The sequence below is a fragment of the Engraulis encrasicolus genome, chromosome 14 (assembly GCF_034702125.1).
Source record: "Engraulis encrasicolus isolate BLACKSEA-1 chromosome 14, IST_EnEncr_1.0, whole genome shotgun sequence".
NCBI classification, from domain to species: domain Eukaryota; kingdom Metazoa; phylum Chordata; class Actinopteri; order Clupeiformes; family Engraulidae; genus Engraulis; species Engraulis encrasicolus.
In genome coordinates this window covers 47,168,358-47,182,308 of record NC_085870.1, presented here as the reverse complement: position 1 = coordinate 47,182,308, position 13,951 = coordinate 47,168,358, and positions in this window count along the sequence as shown.

Sequence of the window (13,951 nt, the reverse complement as noted above, 5' to 3'; positions counted from 1 at the left end):
TCCCTCCGGTTTAAATTTTCATTTCGTGCCGTCGTTTAGGGTCCAGATTACTCGTCGCCAATTTGTTGTGTCTTTACTCCAACATAGTACAATAATAAAGGATTCAACTCGGAGGTAAAATGAAGATGACTTCATAGATATTCACGGTGGTTGCAATGTACACATATCAATGCACCGGCGGACAACCTATAGATAAACTCAGTAGCTAGGGGAGTGGTTCCGCTGAAGTAAATAGATCCACTGAAAGATACTACAGAGCCAATGAAGTCCACTTTCGGGGGAAAAAGACCTCAGCCCCCCCCACCACAATGCTGGCGACGGGCCTGGACACTTTCATCAAATGCAACTTTGAAATTATTTACAGGGTATTCCCAGGGGCAATGTGGGGTTAAGTGCCTTTCCCAAGGGCACTTGAGCCATGGATGCCGGGTAGGGAGAGGAAAGGGTGAGATTTGAACTTAGGTATGTTAATATGAGCCCGTGTGGTGATACTGTTTGTTTTTCTGTCAGTTGATGTACATACCTGTACAAGTTGTGGCTTAAAAAGTGGTGTATTGTTCTTACAAACCGATGGTAGGCCTAGAAATAGCACCCTTTCTATTATGTCTGGAGGAAGATGATAAACATTGCAGTAATACTTTAGAGCAGGAGTGTCAAACTCAAATTCAGAGTGGGCCTCAATCAAAATCTGGGATGATGTCGTGGGCTGACTTCGATTTTATTTGAAAAAATGAACTGAAATTGGGCATAGGCCTACATGCATTCAAGCTAGACCAATAAAGACAGACAGATGACACACATACTCATTTTCAGCCCTCACTAATACAATAATGACTAATACACTAATACAGCAATGAAATCAGTAGTCTACAAACAATTTCTTAACATGTTCCTGTAACCTAAAATCTAACCACATTGAATGTGAAGAATGTACAATACAAGCAAAAAAAGCAAAAAAAATCTTGTACTGCAGTATCAAAACTGAAACATATACTGCTACAGTTGGGGGCCATGCCTGGGCTGCATCTGGGCCGCATGACACTCTTGAATAGGGCTGAATCTGCTGCATCACATGCTAATAATGATGTGTAATGTTGCTTAATCACAATCAATAAATATTACTGTCAATGAAGGCTGCTGACTAGAAGTGTGTGAAACTACACTGTAGAGACAGAAACATAGAGAGAGAGAGACAGAAACAGAGAGAGAGAGAGAGAGAGGGAGAGAGAAAGAGGGAGTGTTACAGAATGTTTGGTCACACGGAAGTGAGAGTAGACAGAGAGTTACAGAAAAGACATTTATAGTCTCTGCTATATTGGCTACTGCATGTATTTTGTAACTAACATTTTGCTGTGTAACATGCTTGTAATGATGCTGCTTGATGCTGTTCGTCCACAATCAATAAATGCATAAACCATGCACTGCTGAAGGCCTTTGGAACAATAGGCCTACATATTCACTTTGGTTCTTCAGACATCACATACACACTCACTCATACACACACGCATGGCCCACACAGCGGCGCGCACATGCACGCACGCACACACACACACAAACAAACACACACACACACACACACACACACACACACACACACACACACACACACACACACACACACACACACACACACACACACCACAAGAGACAGGGAAAGAAAGAACGAGTAAGTCACACAGTGTTCTAATAAGAAGAAAAGTACATATTGGTGGGCCTCCTCTATTGACCCAACCAGTGGTTTCATATGGTCTCTTTCTCTCTCTCTCTCTCTCTCTCTCTCTCTCTCTCTCTCTCTCTCTCTCTCTCTCTCTCTCTCTCTCTCTCTCTCTCTCTCTCTCTTTCTCTCTCTCTCTCTCTCTCACGCACATGTACACACACACACATACACACACACACGCACAAACACACACACACACACACACACACACACACACACACACACACACACACACACACACACACACACACACACACACACACACACACACACACACACGCACACACACACACACACACACACACACACAGCCTCTCAGTTTAGTTTAGTTTAGTTTAGTTTATTTAAACACAGGCCATGCACCCATACACAAGTCATTGGCTACAAGAGGAAGGAGATGGCTTGTGCCACATTATAACTATATGAAGCTAGTTTCCATCTGCAGTCCCCAGGCTTTGTGGACATTGTGGTTTTGCAGCAGAGCTGACAAAACGCACATTGCACTGGTGTCTGCATGTGTGTGCAGAGATTACACTGAGTAGCACATTGCATACCGTAGCTGTCAAGAAAAACAAAGCAGAGATTACACTGAATAGCACATAGGTGTCTGTGTGTGTGCATGTAAAAATAGCAGTGAACAGCTGTATAGGTGTCTGTAAAAATGCACCAGTGATTACACTGAATAGCATATTGCATATCTGTTTTTGGGTGTGCATGTAGAGATGACAGTGCAAATTGGATATTGTAACAGAGTACAGCACATTGCATAGGTGTCTGTGCCTGTATAGATTGTAAATAGCAGATTGCGTAGGTGTCTGTGTTCACGTTTCTCAGTAGCGGTTGTGGGTTTGTAGCAGCGATTAAAGTGAATAGCACATTGCATTGGTGTCTTTGTGCCTGTATTGTGAGTAGCACATTGCAATGGTGTCTGTGTGCCTGTATAGATTGTGAATAGCACATTGGCATAGGTGTCTGTGTTGACGTTTCTCAGTAGCGGTTGTGGGTTTCCTACAGGGTTTGTAAGCAAAGCACTTCCTGAATTCATTAGAATTTAGGACACAGACGTTGCTGCTTGTTCACAGTCCTCTTACAAAGATTATATAATAATGAAGCCGTTTATGGCTTTCCACTCATCTGTGCTTTTGATCATCTGTCTTTACTGTAAGTTGTTATTTGTTTTAAATTTCCATTTTGTTTTTAAGCTTGTGTTTGAATATTTTGAGTTTATCAAGGAAATCATGACATCAGTATATATTATACACCTTTGATGTATAATACTGTAGGCCTGCATAGACAAAGAAATAAAATAGGCCTATAATTCCTTTATCAGGCCTACACAGAGCTGGTGTGTTTTTACATACTATATAGAAATTGACACACAATGTATACCAGTGTAGGCTAATATTTGTGTACTTCTGCACTAATGTGTGCTCTTAACTCTTAGGTTTGATGTTATTCTCTCAAGTCCATGGCAAGTATCATATAGTATATGACTCATTTGAATATTTTGGCAGGTGTCAGTGCTGCTGTACCATTTCTGAACGGATCATTCAGATTCGCCTGGTTTGGGAATTCATTCTTGTTTCTGCCTTGTAGGTGGGCTGCAGAAACCCAAGCTAAGCATCAGCCATGACAAAGCATATATGCTGTTCACCATCACCTGTGAAATACCTGCACAGTCCTGGAATGTTACCAAGTGCCAGCTACACACTGGAAACAAGACAGGAGTGATATTAACTACTAAGCCCAGAAATGGATGGAAAGGAGCTTTTTGTCAATTCTATTTGGAGGAAAATGAATTATTCAGACATCTGTCATCAGTGAAGAGCAGAGTGCTGACTTGTGACTATACAGTGGACACACAACCTTCATATGTCTCTCCACCCAGTGACCCAAAGTCAGTTCGTGGTAAGCGTTATGAAAATGCTATGGATTTGTATGGAAAAATAAGTCTGTAAGATCATGACATCACTATAATACACCTTTGATGTATAATACTGTAGGCCTGCATAGACAAAGAAATAAAATAGGCCTATAATTCCTTTATCAGGCCTACACAGAGCTGGTGTGTTTTTACATACTATATAGAAATTGACACACAATTTATACCAGTGTATATTTGTGTACTTCTGCACTAATGTGTGCTCTTAACTCTTAGGTTTGATGTTATTCTCTCAAGTCCATGGCAAGTATCATATAGTATATGACTCATTTGAATATTTTGGCAGGTGTCAGTGCTGCTGTACCATTTCTGAACGGATCATTCAGATTCGCCTGGTTTGGGAATTCATTCTTGTTTCTGCCTTGTAGGTGGGCTGCAGAAACCCAAGCTAAGCATCAGCCATGACAAAGCATATATGCTGTTCACCATCACCTGTGAAATACCTGCACAGTCCTGGAATGTTACCAAGTGCCAGCTACACACTGAATACAAGACAGGAGTGATATTAACTACTAAGCCCAGAAATGGATGGAAAGGAGCTTTTTGTCTATTTTATATGGAGGAAAATGAGTTATTCAGACATCTGTCATCGGTGAAGAGCAGAGTGGTGACTTGTGACTATACAGTGGACACACAACCTCCATCTGTGTCTCCACCCAGTGACCCAAAGTCAGTTCCTGGTAAGCGTTATGAAAATGCTATGGATTTGTATAGAAAAACAAGTCTGTCTTGTAGGCATGATTTGGGTTGATTTCCATCAATTGTTGTAATTGGTATTGCTTTGGAAAGATTGTATGGTTACTTTCTCTATGTAAATAATTAAAAACGAATTATAAACGTAATTTCTGACCGTGTCTACTGTGCACGATTGCTTTTGTAATGTACTGAATTGAACAAAAAATATTTGTAATACTTCTTTATCGGAGAATATTCCACCAGTCTAAACCTAAAATGATTCTATAGGATACCATCCCTTGACCACAACCAGCCCTGTGTCAACATCGGTTGCTAGTAAGTCCCCTTGGCAGGATTATGTGTGTCTGTTTGCCTGTCAACAATTGCATATAGATTTTGACATGGTACTTGGATGCGGTATCTTTTCTAAATTTGATGTGAGTTTTCTTTTTGTGTTTCTGACACTCTCTTCAGAGTCAGCCAAAAATAATACGGCAAGTCCAGGTGATCACTCACTTTCACACACATGCACGCACGCACGCACGCACACACACACACGCTCTCTATCTTTCTCTCTCTCTCACACACACACACACACACACACACACACACACACACACACACACACACACACACACACACACACACACACACACAAACACACACACACACACACACACACACACACACACACACACACACACACACACACACACACACACTCACACACACACACACACACACACACACACACACACACACACACACACACACACACACACACAGAGACACAAGAGTTCAGATGAAAAACCCTATTAGTCCATTTTTGACGCGTTTACAAAAACAGGCGGTGTATCTATACATTTAGTAAACTTAAAAAAAATATCCGTCCATCTACTTTTGTTTCGGTTTGACTTGCTGTAAGATAACATTTGTGATAACTTATGGCTTGTGATGGCTTTTAAAGGTTTTTGCATCGGACCTATACCGGTATATACAGTATTGTAATATTCACATTCACAGCCAGATGATAAGAGCATATGACTTCTTTCTCCCACTGTACCTCTACCCTGCCTAACCTCTCCTTATGTCGCTGATGTGTTAACTGTGGAGTGATATTTCGGTAATGACATCTTGAAGTATTGATGGAGTGATTCTTCATCCATTACTTTTTATTTTCACAGTAGCTCCCCCCACTACCACACCACAGCCAACCAACGCTGCTACTACTGGTACTAGGCCTACTACTGGACAACACAAGCTGAGGGGAACCACGGTTACAGGTCTTTCACCCATTTTCCCTCTGTCCTGCTAAAGCTATGTTAATGGCGCGTAATTATAGAGAAGGGATATTGAAATTTCATCAGTTACTTTTTATTTTCACAGCACCTATACCCACCACCACAGCACAGCCAGGTACTACCTGTACTACCACTGGACATCACAAGCAGAGAGGAACTACAGTTGCAGGTCTTACTTCTCCCACTTTTCCTCTATCCCGCGTAACCTCTCATTTGATTTGATTCGTAGCCCCTTCAGACATTGTCCCCATTATAAATTAGTAGTTACCAGAGTGGAAATGACCAATGTATTACTAAAGGCCCTGTGCACTGTCATAGTGGTGAAGTAGTACAGTAGCTCTTTTGACCCCTCATAACTCATGAACGGAATATGGTATGACCACCAAACTTTGGGGAGATGATCTACATATGGACATCTATGAATGACATCATTTTTGTGTCATTATCTGGTATTATGACGTCATTATGACATCATCTGATTATTATGCCCAAAATCTCGCCATAATTTTTTATGATTATATGCTTCAGACCACTTTAATGCTCACAAATCTGTCTGATGCTAATGGAAATAACAAAAAAAATATGAAAAAGGAACAATAATGAGACTTAGATCATTGATTTTCGGTCAGACATACCTGTCAGAAAACTGTTGCCATGGCAACGGCAAACATTATAAACATAATCTTTTGGTACTTAACTGTAGCCAGCTAAATTTTAGGAAAAGTCACCAAGTTTCGTAGTCATAGCTTAAGTCGTTAAGGAATTATACAACATCAAAGTTGGTGCGGGCACTTTTAGCCCCCCCCCCAGTCTGGATAGGGTTAATAATAGGCCTACTTGTATGTAACATAATATAATGTCATAGTAGACTGTGTGATTTTTGAGGTGTTCCTGCAATGCTTTCATAAACAAGCAAGACTTTCGTTTCCGTTCCATCACAGGAAAACCAACCACGGTGGCTGCTGCTACTATGGGGCATCAGACAACACCTACATCTACAGGTTGGCTCTTCATGATTCAGACTGTATTTGAGCGTGTCGATTTTGTAGCCTTTTCATATTGAAGTTCTCCATTACAGTAGCCCATCCACCAGATGAATTGCATGATACAAAGTGAATTTACATTCTAAATTCATTAATTCATTCTTGACCAACTATTTCAAATGGCAGTAGGCCTACGTATGTATGGTCCTAATATACTGACACATTCCCTGCCTGAGAGTCACATTCCCTGCCTGAGAGTCACATATGTTGTCTGAGAGTGTCGTGTGTAATTTTTGTTTCTGATCCGCATCGTTGTTATTTCCTCTGTGACAGTATTCGTGATTTCTGTGGTGACCTCTGCCGTCTTTGTTGTGTTGGCTGGACTCTTTGCATTTTGCCTCTGTCGGACACGTCGTAAGTGATCTCCTTGATATAACAGAATAGCGTCAGCAGATTATGCGTGATATCATGAAGGCATCAATATTGGATAATTTAATATTTAACAAATGTATTTGGATATTATTATAATATTAGGTGATATCAATATTTTGATATTATGGCATATAATAGTCGATAATATGCATGATCAAGTGGTCTATTTAGCTTTCGGTGTCGAATGTACACCATGCATCTTTTTTTTTCGCAACACAGATGCCAGAACGCAGAAAGCATAGTTGTTAACCAGCAACTTGGGTAGTTGTCAATGGGAAATTGCATTGCAAACAACAAAGTACTTAACAAAGTTAACAATTATGGTCTCAAAAAATGCACCCCTGTGTAGTTTTTAAAAAGTTGGTGCAACTTTTTCCTCTAATTTATCAGGTTATACATTATTTTGAAAAAATCTGTTTACGTACAACCTGCTCCAACCTTTACGAAGGTTCATGTTAAACAAAATCACTTTATTTTCAAAAAGCCTATACAGTATACAACCTTTTCTCAGAGAAACCATATAGTATCTGCAACACACTGAGAAGCCAACTATCAGGTTATCAGTGTGAAGAAGAGGTTTGACATGTTTTAGTATTTTGCTAACATCACAATATCACCATCTGATTTGGTTTCCTCTTCCAGACAAATGTAAACGTCAGAGGTAAGAGCACATGTTCTCTGGGACTGTTTAATTGCGTTTCTGTCTTTTAATAAGAAGAACCAGTGATTCATTTTCCTTGTGTGTTTTTCAAACAGTTCACAGAGTACTCAAGCCAGGAGCACAAAGAGTAAAGGGCTCTGCATACTTCACGTGCGCACTTTGGCGCGTGAACCATTAATGACGTCATCACTTGCGCCAGACTATTCATACTTCAAAAGCGCATTGTCGGAAGTGCCCTCTGCTGTTCATGAGAGAAACGGCAGTATTTTTCGCAACTCGCAGCGTGAGTTCTACTGATGTATAAACTAGAAAGCCAAACACGGCTGCTGTAGGGCTACTGAACGTCTGACTTGTGACTTACCACACATATGAAACATATATTTTGTGTTGTAGCCTACATTGCCAGATCATTCCAAGACCATGTGAGAGCATTGTTCTGGCGGCAGAATTTATAAATAGATCGCCGAACACAACGTGCTTCTGAACAAAGTAAACAATTGTTTCACTGAACAACATTTAAGAGAGAAGATAAAATAACTCTCTGGGACATTTTATTATCCTCAAAATGATGCAGGATCCATTCTGTAGTAGCCTACAGTAGTTGTAGCCTCTCTTCGCAACTCCTGCTTTGTCTGCCTACCTCCATGGTCGCTGGTGGCGCACGACAAGTTACAAAAAATGTGGGGTGCACGACGTCGCGCCACGGCAGCTCGCGCCACGGCGTGTGATGTCATTTTGGGTCACGTGACGGCGCGAGTGAGGTCGCGAGTGAGGTCGCTAGTGAAGTATGAAGGAGGGTAGCGCCAGTCACGGCAAGTATGAATCCCCCTTAAGATGCCACATGTCTTTATAGGCCTACCCACTCTACGTACTGTATGTAGTCACACAATACTCCCATTGTAGGCAGTCAAAAGATAGAAAATGGCATCATACCCTTAATGCTACAGTATGCTATGCACATAAGGGGTGCCATCCATTTACAGTTTTATTGGCGGTGCCCCGCACCTCCTACTCAATTATTATAGGCCTAACCAATCAAATGTCTCTACATTTGACTGATCAGTCAATCAAAGTCAGTCAAACGTCGAACAAAAGCGCTTTGCCTCTCTTTTTTCTCACCCATTTCCTTATTTCGAACTATTAATTAATATACAGTACTTGGCTTAAAAGCGCCTTTCTAAACACCCCTATATCCACTTCATGTCATAGCAGTCAAAAGATACAAAATGCCATTATAGCCATGATGCTGTACTTTATGTAAGAGATACCATCCAGTGAGATGGACCTTAAACGGTTTTACACCAATGAGGTAGCGCCAAAGAACTTTCTGACTCAGCGAAGCGAAGTTGATGTGAAGTCGAAAATCAAATTCATTTTACAGAGGGTCATAAATGTCTTCATATCCGTTCTATGTATTACAAAATGCTGTTTTTATACCCACTGCATATGTGTCTAATGCATGTAATATAGTAAAAATCTCTATAGCCTCTATAGACCGATTCGGACGGGACTTTTATAACCTATGGACCTATGGATCCTGTGTGAATATGCCATACCTGTGATTTGTGAAGTAATAATTCTGCCGCAAATGACCTACTGTATTTCGGCGAAACACAGACGTCCTAGGGTAATTTCATGCCCCATGTCCATATGCATGCTGTTTTCACCACCTTATAATGTCTGTGAATTGAGTGAATTACAGATGTTTGCTTCTCCTGTTCGAATGCGACACAAAAAATCACAGAGATCCGAGGGTAATTGAGAATCTAACACTGTGCGGTCCAGTTCTCGATTCTGATTGGCTGATACCCGTGGTCATATCACCTTTCGCTAAGGCCCGCCCTAAAATGCTATTTGACCAATCACAGCACAGCAAAGGGACGAGTTCGGCAGTTTGTCAGCGCTCCGTTGAACTCAATGCAGAATCGTATGTTTTCAAGTCAGTTTTAGCAAGATATTACAGTAATATTATTATTAAAATATGATTGGAAATTGTGCCTGGGGTATTCGTGAGTTTCCCTGATAAGTAATCATTTTCCCCTTTCCCTAAAACCAGTCTAAGGCCGGCCGCACATTGGCTCCGACAGCACTGCGGCGCACTTTTGCTTCCGTCAAAATTCGGACCCCCAAACCCAATTTCACACGAACATAGAATTGATAGTCAATGGGCGGCGCCGACAAAATAGAACTTGTCTCTAATTGCTATCCGACATCGGCAAATGTCCGCGGACATCGGCGCCAGTGTGCGGGGTTCTATTGAAAATAATAAAACCGAACTTTTGTGGAGCAGTGTTCAACACTTTGTCAGAGCCTATGTGCGGAAGCCCTAATGCTACTAGCAGCTGGATATCCATAGTCTGCCTTGTAGGGTCTCGGCATCTTCACACTCGACTAGAAAGCACACGGATCAAAAACATACTTTGTGTGCTCCAATCATGCCACCATCTCATTCATGTCACTTTTCAGTAAGGTTGTAAGCAAACCACAAACTTGTTTCAAAGTAGGATTTTGGATTTCTGACCTAATTAATGAAGAAACACCGCTAGCAAGGTTAACTCTCAGTCATGTCAGGATTGTTTTGACTAGCGGCTGATGGACGTGGTTTTGTTAGGCTACTGAAGATATAAATGCCAAATGTTAATGTTACACATTGATGTGGTAGCTTTGAGGATGACTACAGCCATCACGTTGTGTGATTTCGTTTTCGTCTAGCAAATGTAACCAAGTGGACTGTTACTGGTAATTTCTTAAAATAATAATTATTCTTTTGATGTGTGTAATTGCACGACTACGCCACTGAGGGAATTTCGCCCTCAGAATATGAATTAACAAAAGGCACAACAGGTTCGCTAAGGACCACAGAGACGGGCGACAGGGAACTATTAATCCGTTCTTTTTTATTTACACCAGATATAAAAATACAAATTCTTTTAAGATCATATACTCACAGGGACACAAAAAGGACAAGGTGCACTAACATGAAAGAGCCAGAATGGCTGGACCAACTACACTCTGTAAACTCCAATAAATATATCACACAGTAGTTAGTGAGCACAGCACACAAGTTAAAAGATAAGCACGCGCACAGATTGTTAGTCTAATTCACTGCAAACGGGGAGCATTAAGTGTAGAGGCACAGATATTTGGAGGCACTACATGTGACGTGCAGAAGAAAAGAAACAAAGAAACAGAAATAAAACTGTCCGCACGCACACAGTTGAACCCACAGGAAACCACCACACACGCACGCGCACTTGGCGCACCTCAGTCCTATCTAGGCTAAACAAAACAGCAACCCATCAAACAGCCCTGCACGGGAAATCACCGGGCCACCTGCACACAAAAGTTACAAGGAAGGGTATGAGTGACAGGCGATTCAAATTAATAACAAAGACGGGGCATGAGTGCGACAACATACCATGGTAGTCTTCATCATAACAACAGCATCGTCTTCAGTAGCAAAAGGCCGGGGGGATGACCACACACCCAGGCAATCCTGGTAAGGCAATGCAGCCATTAAGTTACATGGCACAATTAATATAAACTCTCTAACGTCAGGGAAAAGACTGGACTACAGGTACATACCGATACGAGGAGTCAAAGCCAATGCCAGTATTAGAGAGCCTCGCTAACGCTCCGGAAACCACGCCACGGAATTGCCACTTCTTCGTGCGCACAAGAGCATACCGGCTATGGACAACCAGCACCAACGATCAGGCAAAACCGGCAAAATTGACACTACCAGAAAATAGGTCTGCCATCTCAAAAGTGTGCCCAGTGCCCTGCTTTTAAAGAATGCACAGATCCTGCCAATTGGTGCACCTGCCACATGACACACCAATTGAGGCAGTCGGTTCATATGCAAAATAGGGAGGCGGAGCACTCGGAGGGTCACAGGCAGCCTCAAAATGAATGGCAGTGAACGAGGAGCCCGCGTATTGAAGGATAAAACTCGCTGTTTTGAACTAATAATCGTCCGGGGAAACTTCCTTCAAAGTTCACCGCCTGCCTTGTGAATTCAGGGAAATGACAAAAAAGTGGGACAAGCATACGTACATCCAGATGACCACGAGCACTTGTAGAATCCACAGTCCCCCCCTATCAGCTCAGTGTGACAGCTGTCAAGACGCTCTCGGAGAAGTTCTATTACGAGAGGTTCCACTCGCCAGGTACTGCACTGTAGGGGCGCCAACGGAGGACTGCAGACTACATTCAGAATGAATGGGCTGCGCTCTCGTCTCGACAGCGCCCCTAACTGCAGGCATGGGTTAAATAGCGAGAAGGCTGTAAATAGTGTACCCTCCGAATGCCCCGCTCGCTGGGTGCGTTCTGACAGCTGTCACACTGAGCTGATAGGGGGGGACTGTGGATTCTACAAGTGCTCGTGGTCATCTGGATGTACGTATGCTTGTCCCACTTTTTTGTCATTTCCCTGAATTCACGAGGCAGGCTGTGAACTTTGAAGGAAGTTTCCCCGGACGATTATTAGTTCAAAACAGCGAGTTTTATCCTTCAATACGCGGGCTCCTCGTTCACTGCCATTCATTTTGAGGCTGCCTGTGACCCTCCGAGTGCTCCGCCTCCCTATTTTGCATATGAACCGACTGCCTCAATGCCAAAGCAGATTGCTGCCGTGGCTTAAAGGGGCCGAGACCCAACATGCTACACAAGTTTGAGTCAGGGCTCAAATACAGTATATCACGAAAGTGAGTACACCCCTCACAGTTTTTGCAGATTTGTGAGTATATCTTTTCATAGGAAAGCATTACAGAAATTTCACTTAGACACAATGATTAGTGACCTCTTCAGATCACACAACATGGTTCCAGTGATCCAGATCCGTTCATCTCTCTTGAGACCAAGATAAACAAATTTGCTTTAGATGGTGTCAAGCATGTGTGGTGCTAAACAAGTGAGTTTAACAAAAAAAGTGTATCCTCTGAATAGCCAAGCATGGTAGTGGGACTGACATGGTTTGAGGATGCATGAATGCTGTCAACATTGGCAATCTGAAATACACCTAAAAGAAACATGCACTGTGACTACTGAAGCAGATCATGATATTCTCCATAGGATTGCATTCAAATCTCACGCCAACCTATTTAAGCCAGGCGCACACTCAAAATGTAAAAGTTCATTGCAAAGATAGGTTAAAACGCACACTGATGACCTCCCTTTTAATCCCTTCGATCCAACACAGCCCCTGCTCTACCGGATTTTAATCTGAGGTGTACTCACTTTTGTGGGTACATGTTCGAACAATAATGGCTGTATTTTGTTTTTTTCTGAGTGAAGAAGAAATTTAAGCGGTTAAATATGTTGTTAAAAGGTCACTAATCATTGTGTCAAAGTGAAATTTCTGTAATGCTTTCTTATGAAAAGAAAACCACAAATCTGCAAAAACTGTGAGGGGTGTACTCACTTTAGTGATATACTGTATTTGAGCCCTGACGCAAACTTGCTAGACGAAAACGAAATCACACAACGTGTATACTGTATATGCGAGTTAGCTTACCATGGTGCTGGTTACAATGATACCCAGGTGAGAATATGAGAGCCCATAACAGCTTAACAGCTGTGATGCATGACAGTTCAGGAAATAAATAGAGGTGGGTTGTTCACAAACGAGCCGGTTCTTTTGAACGGCTCCCTGAAGTGAACGATGGGAACCGGATCACAGCTGGGGGAGCCACGCGACTGTTATTTTGTTCATTTTTCATTCATTTTAAGCACGTGACCTCGACCAGAGTAATTCAATTTTGGAAAAAACACAATTGTTTGCCTGAAAGACTAGCAAAAACGGTATTTAGAAGCAGGATAATAATCAGTTGTTGTTTGGACAAAATTATGTGAGTCAAAATATTACATTCTAAACACTGAATAAATAATTTAAAAAAGAGCCAAAAAGGCCAGTTTTTTGAACGGCTCTTTGAAAGGAACGAGCCACTAAGATCCGGATCCCGTCAAAGAGCCATAAATCCCATCTCTAGAAATAAATACTTGCATTCACAATACTATGAATGGAGTTTTTCTTATTTATTAGGAGTGAATAACTGCTGCGATTTGCAGTCACTGCATCAATGACTTTGATATCTCAGCATTGAAAGTTTAGCTATCTGTTCGACCTAGCAACTGTAACTAAAGAGCCAAAGGCGAATTGAGTGTAAACCTACACCTTCCAACTGAAGATTCTCTGTGCGCCTAAAGGGCCGTACACACACATCGCTGCTATTTACAAGC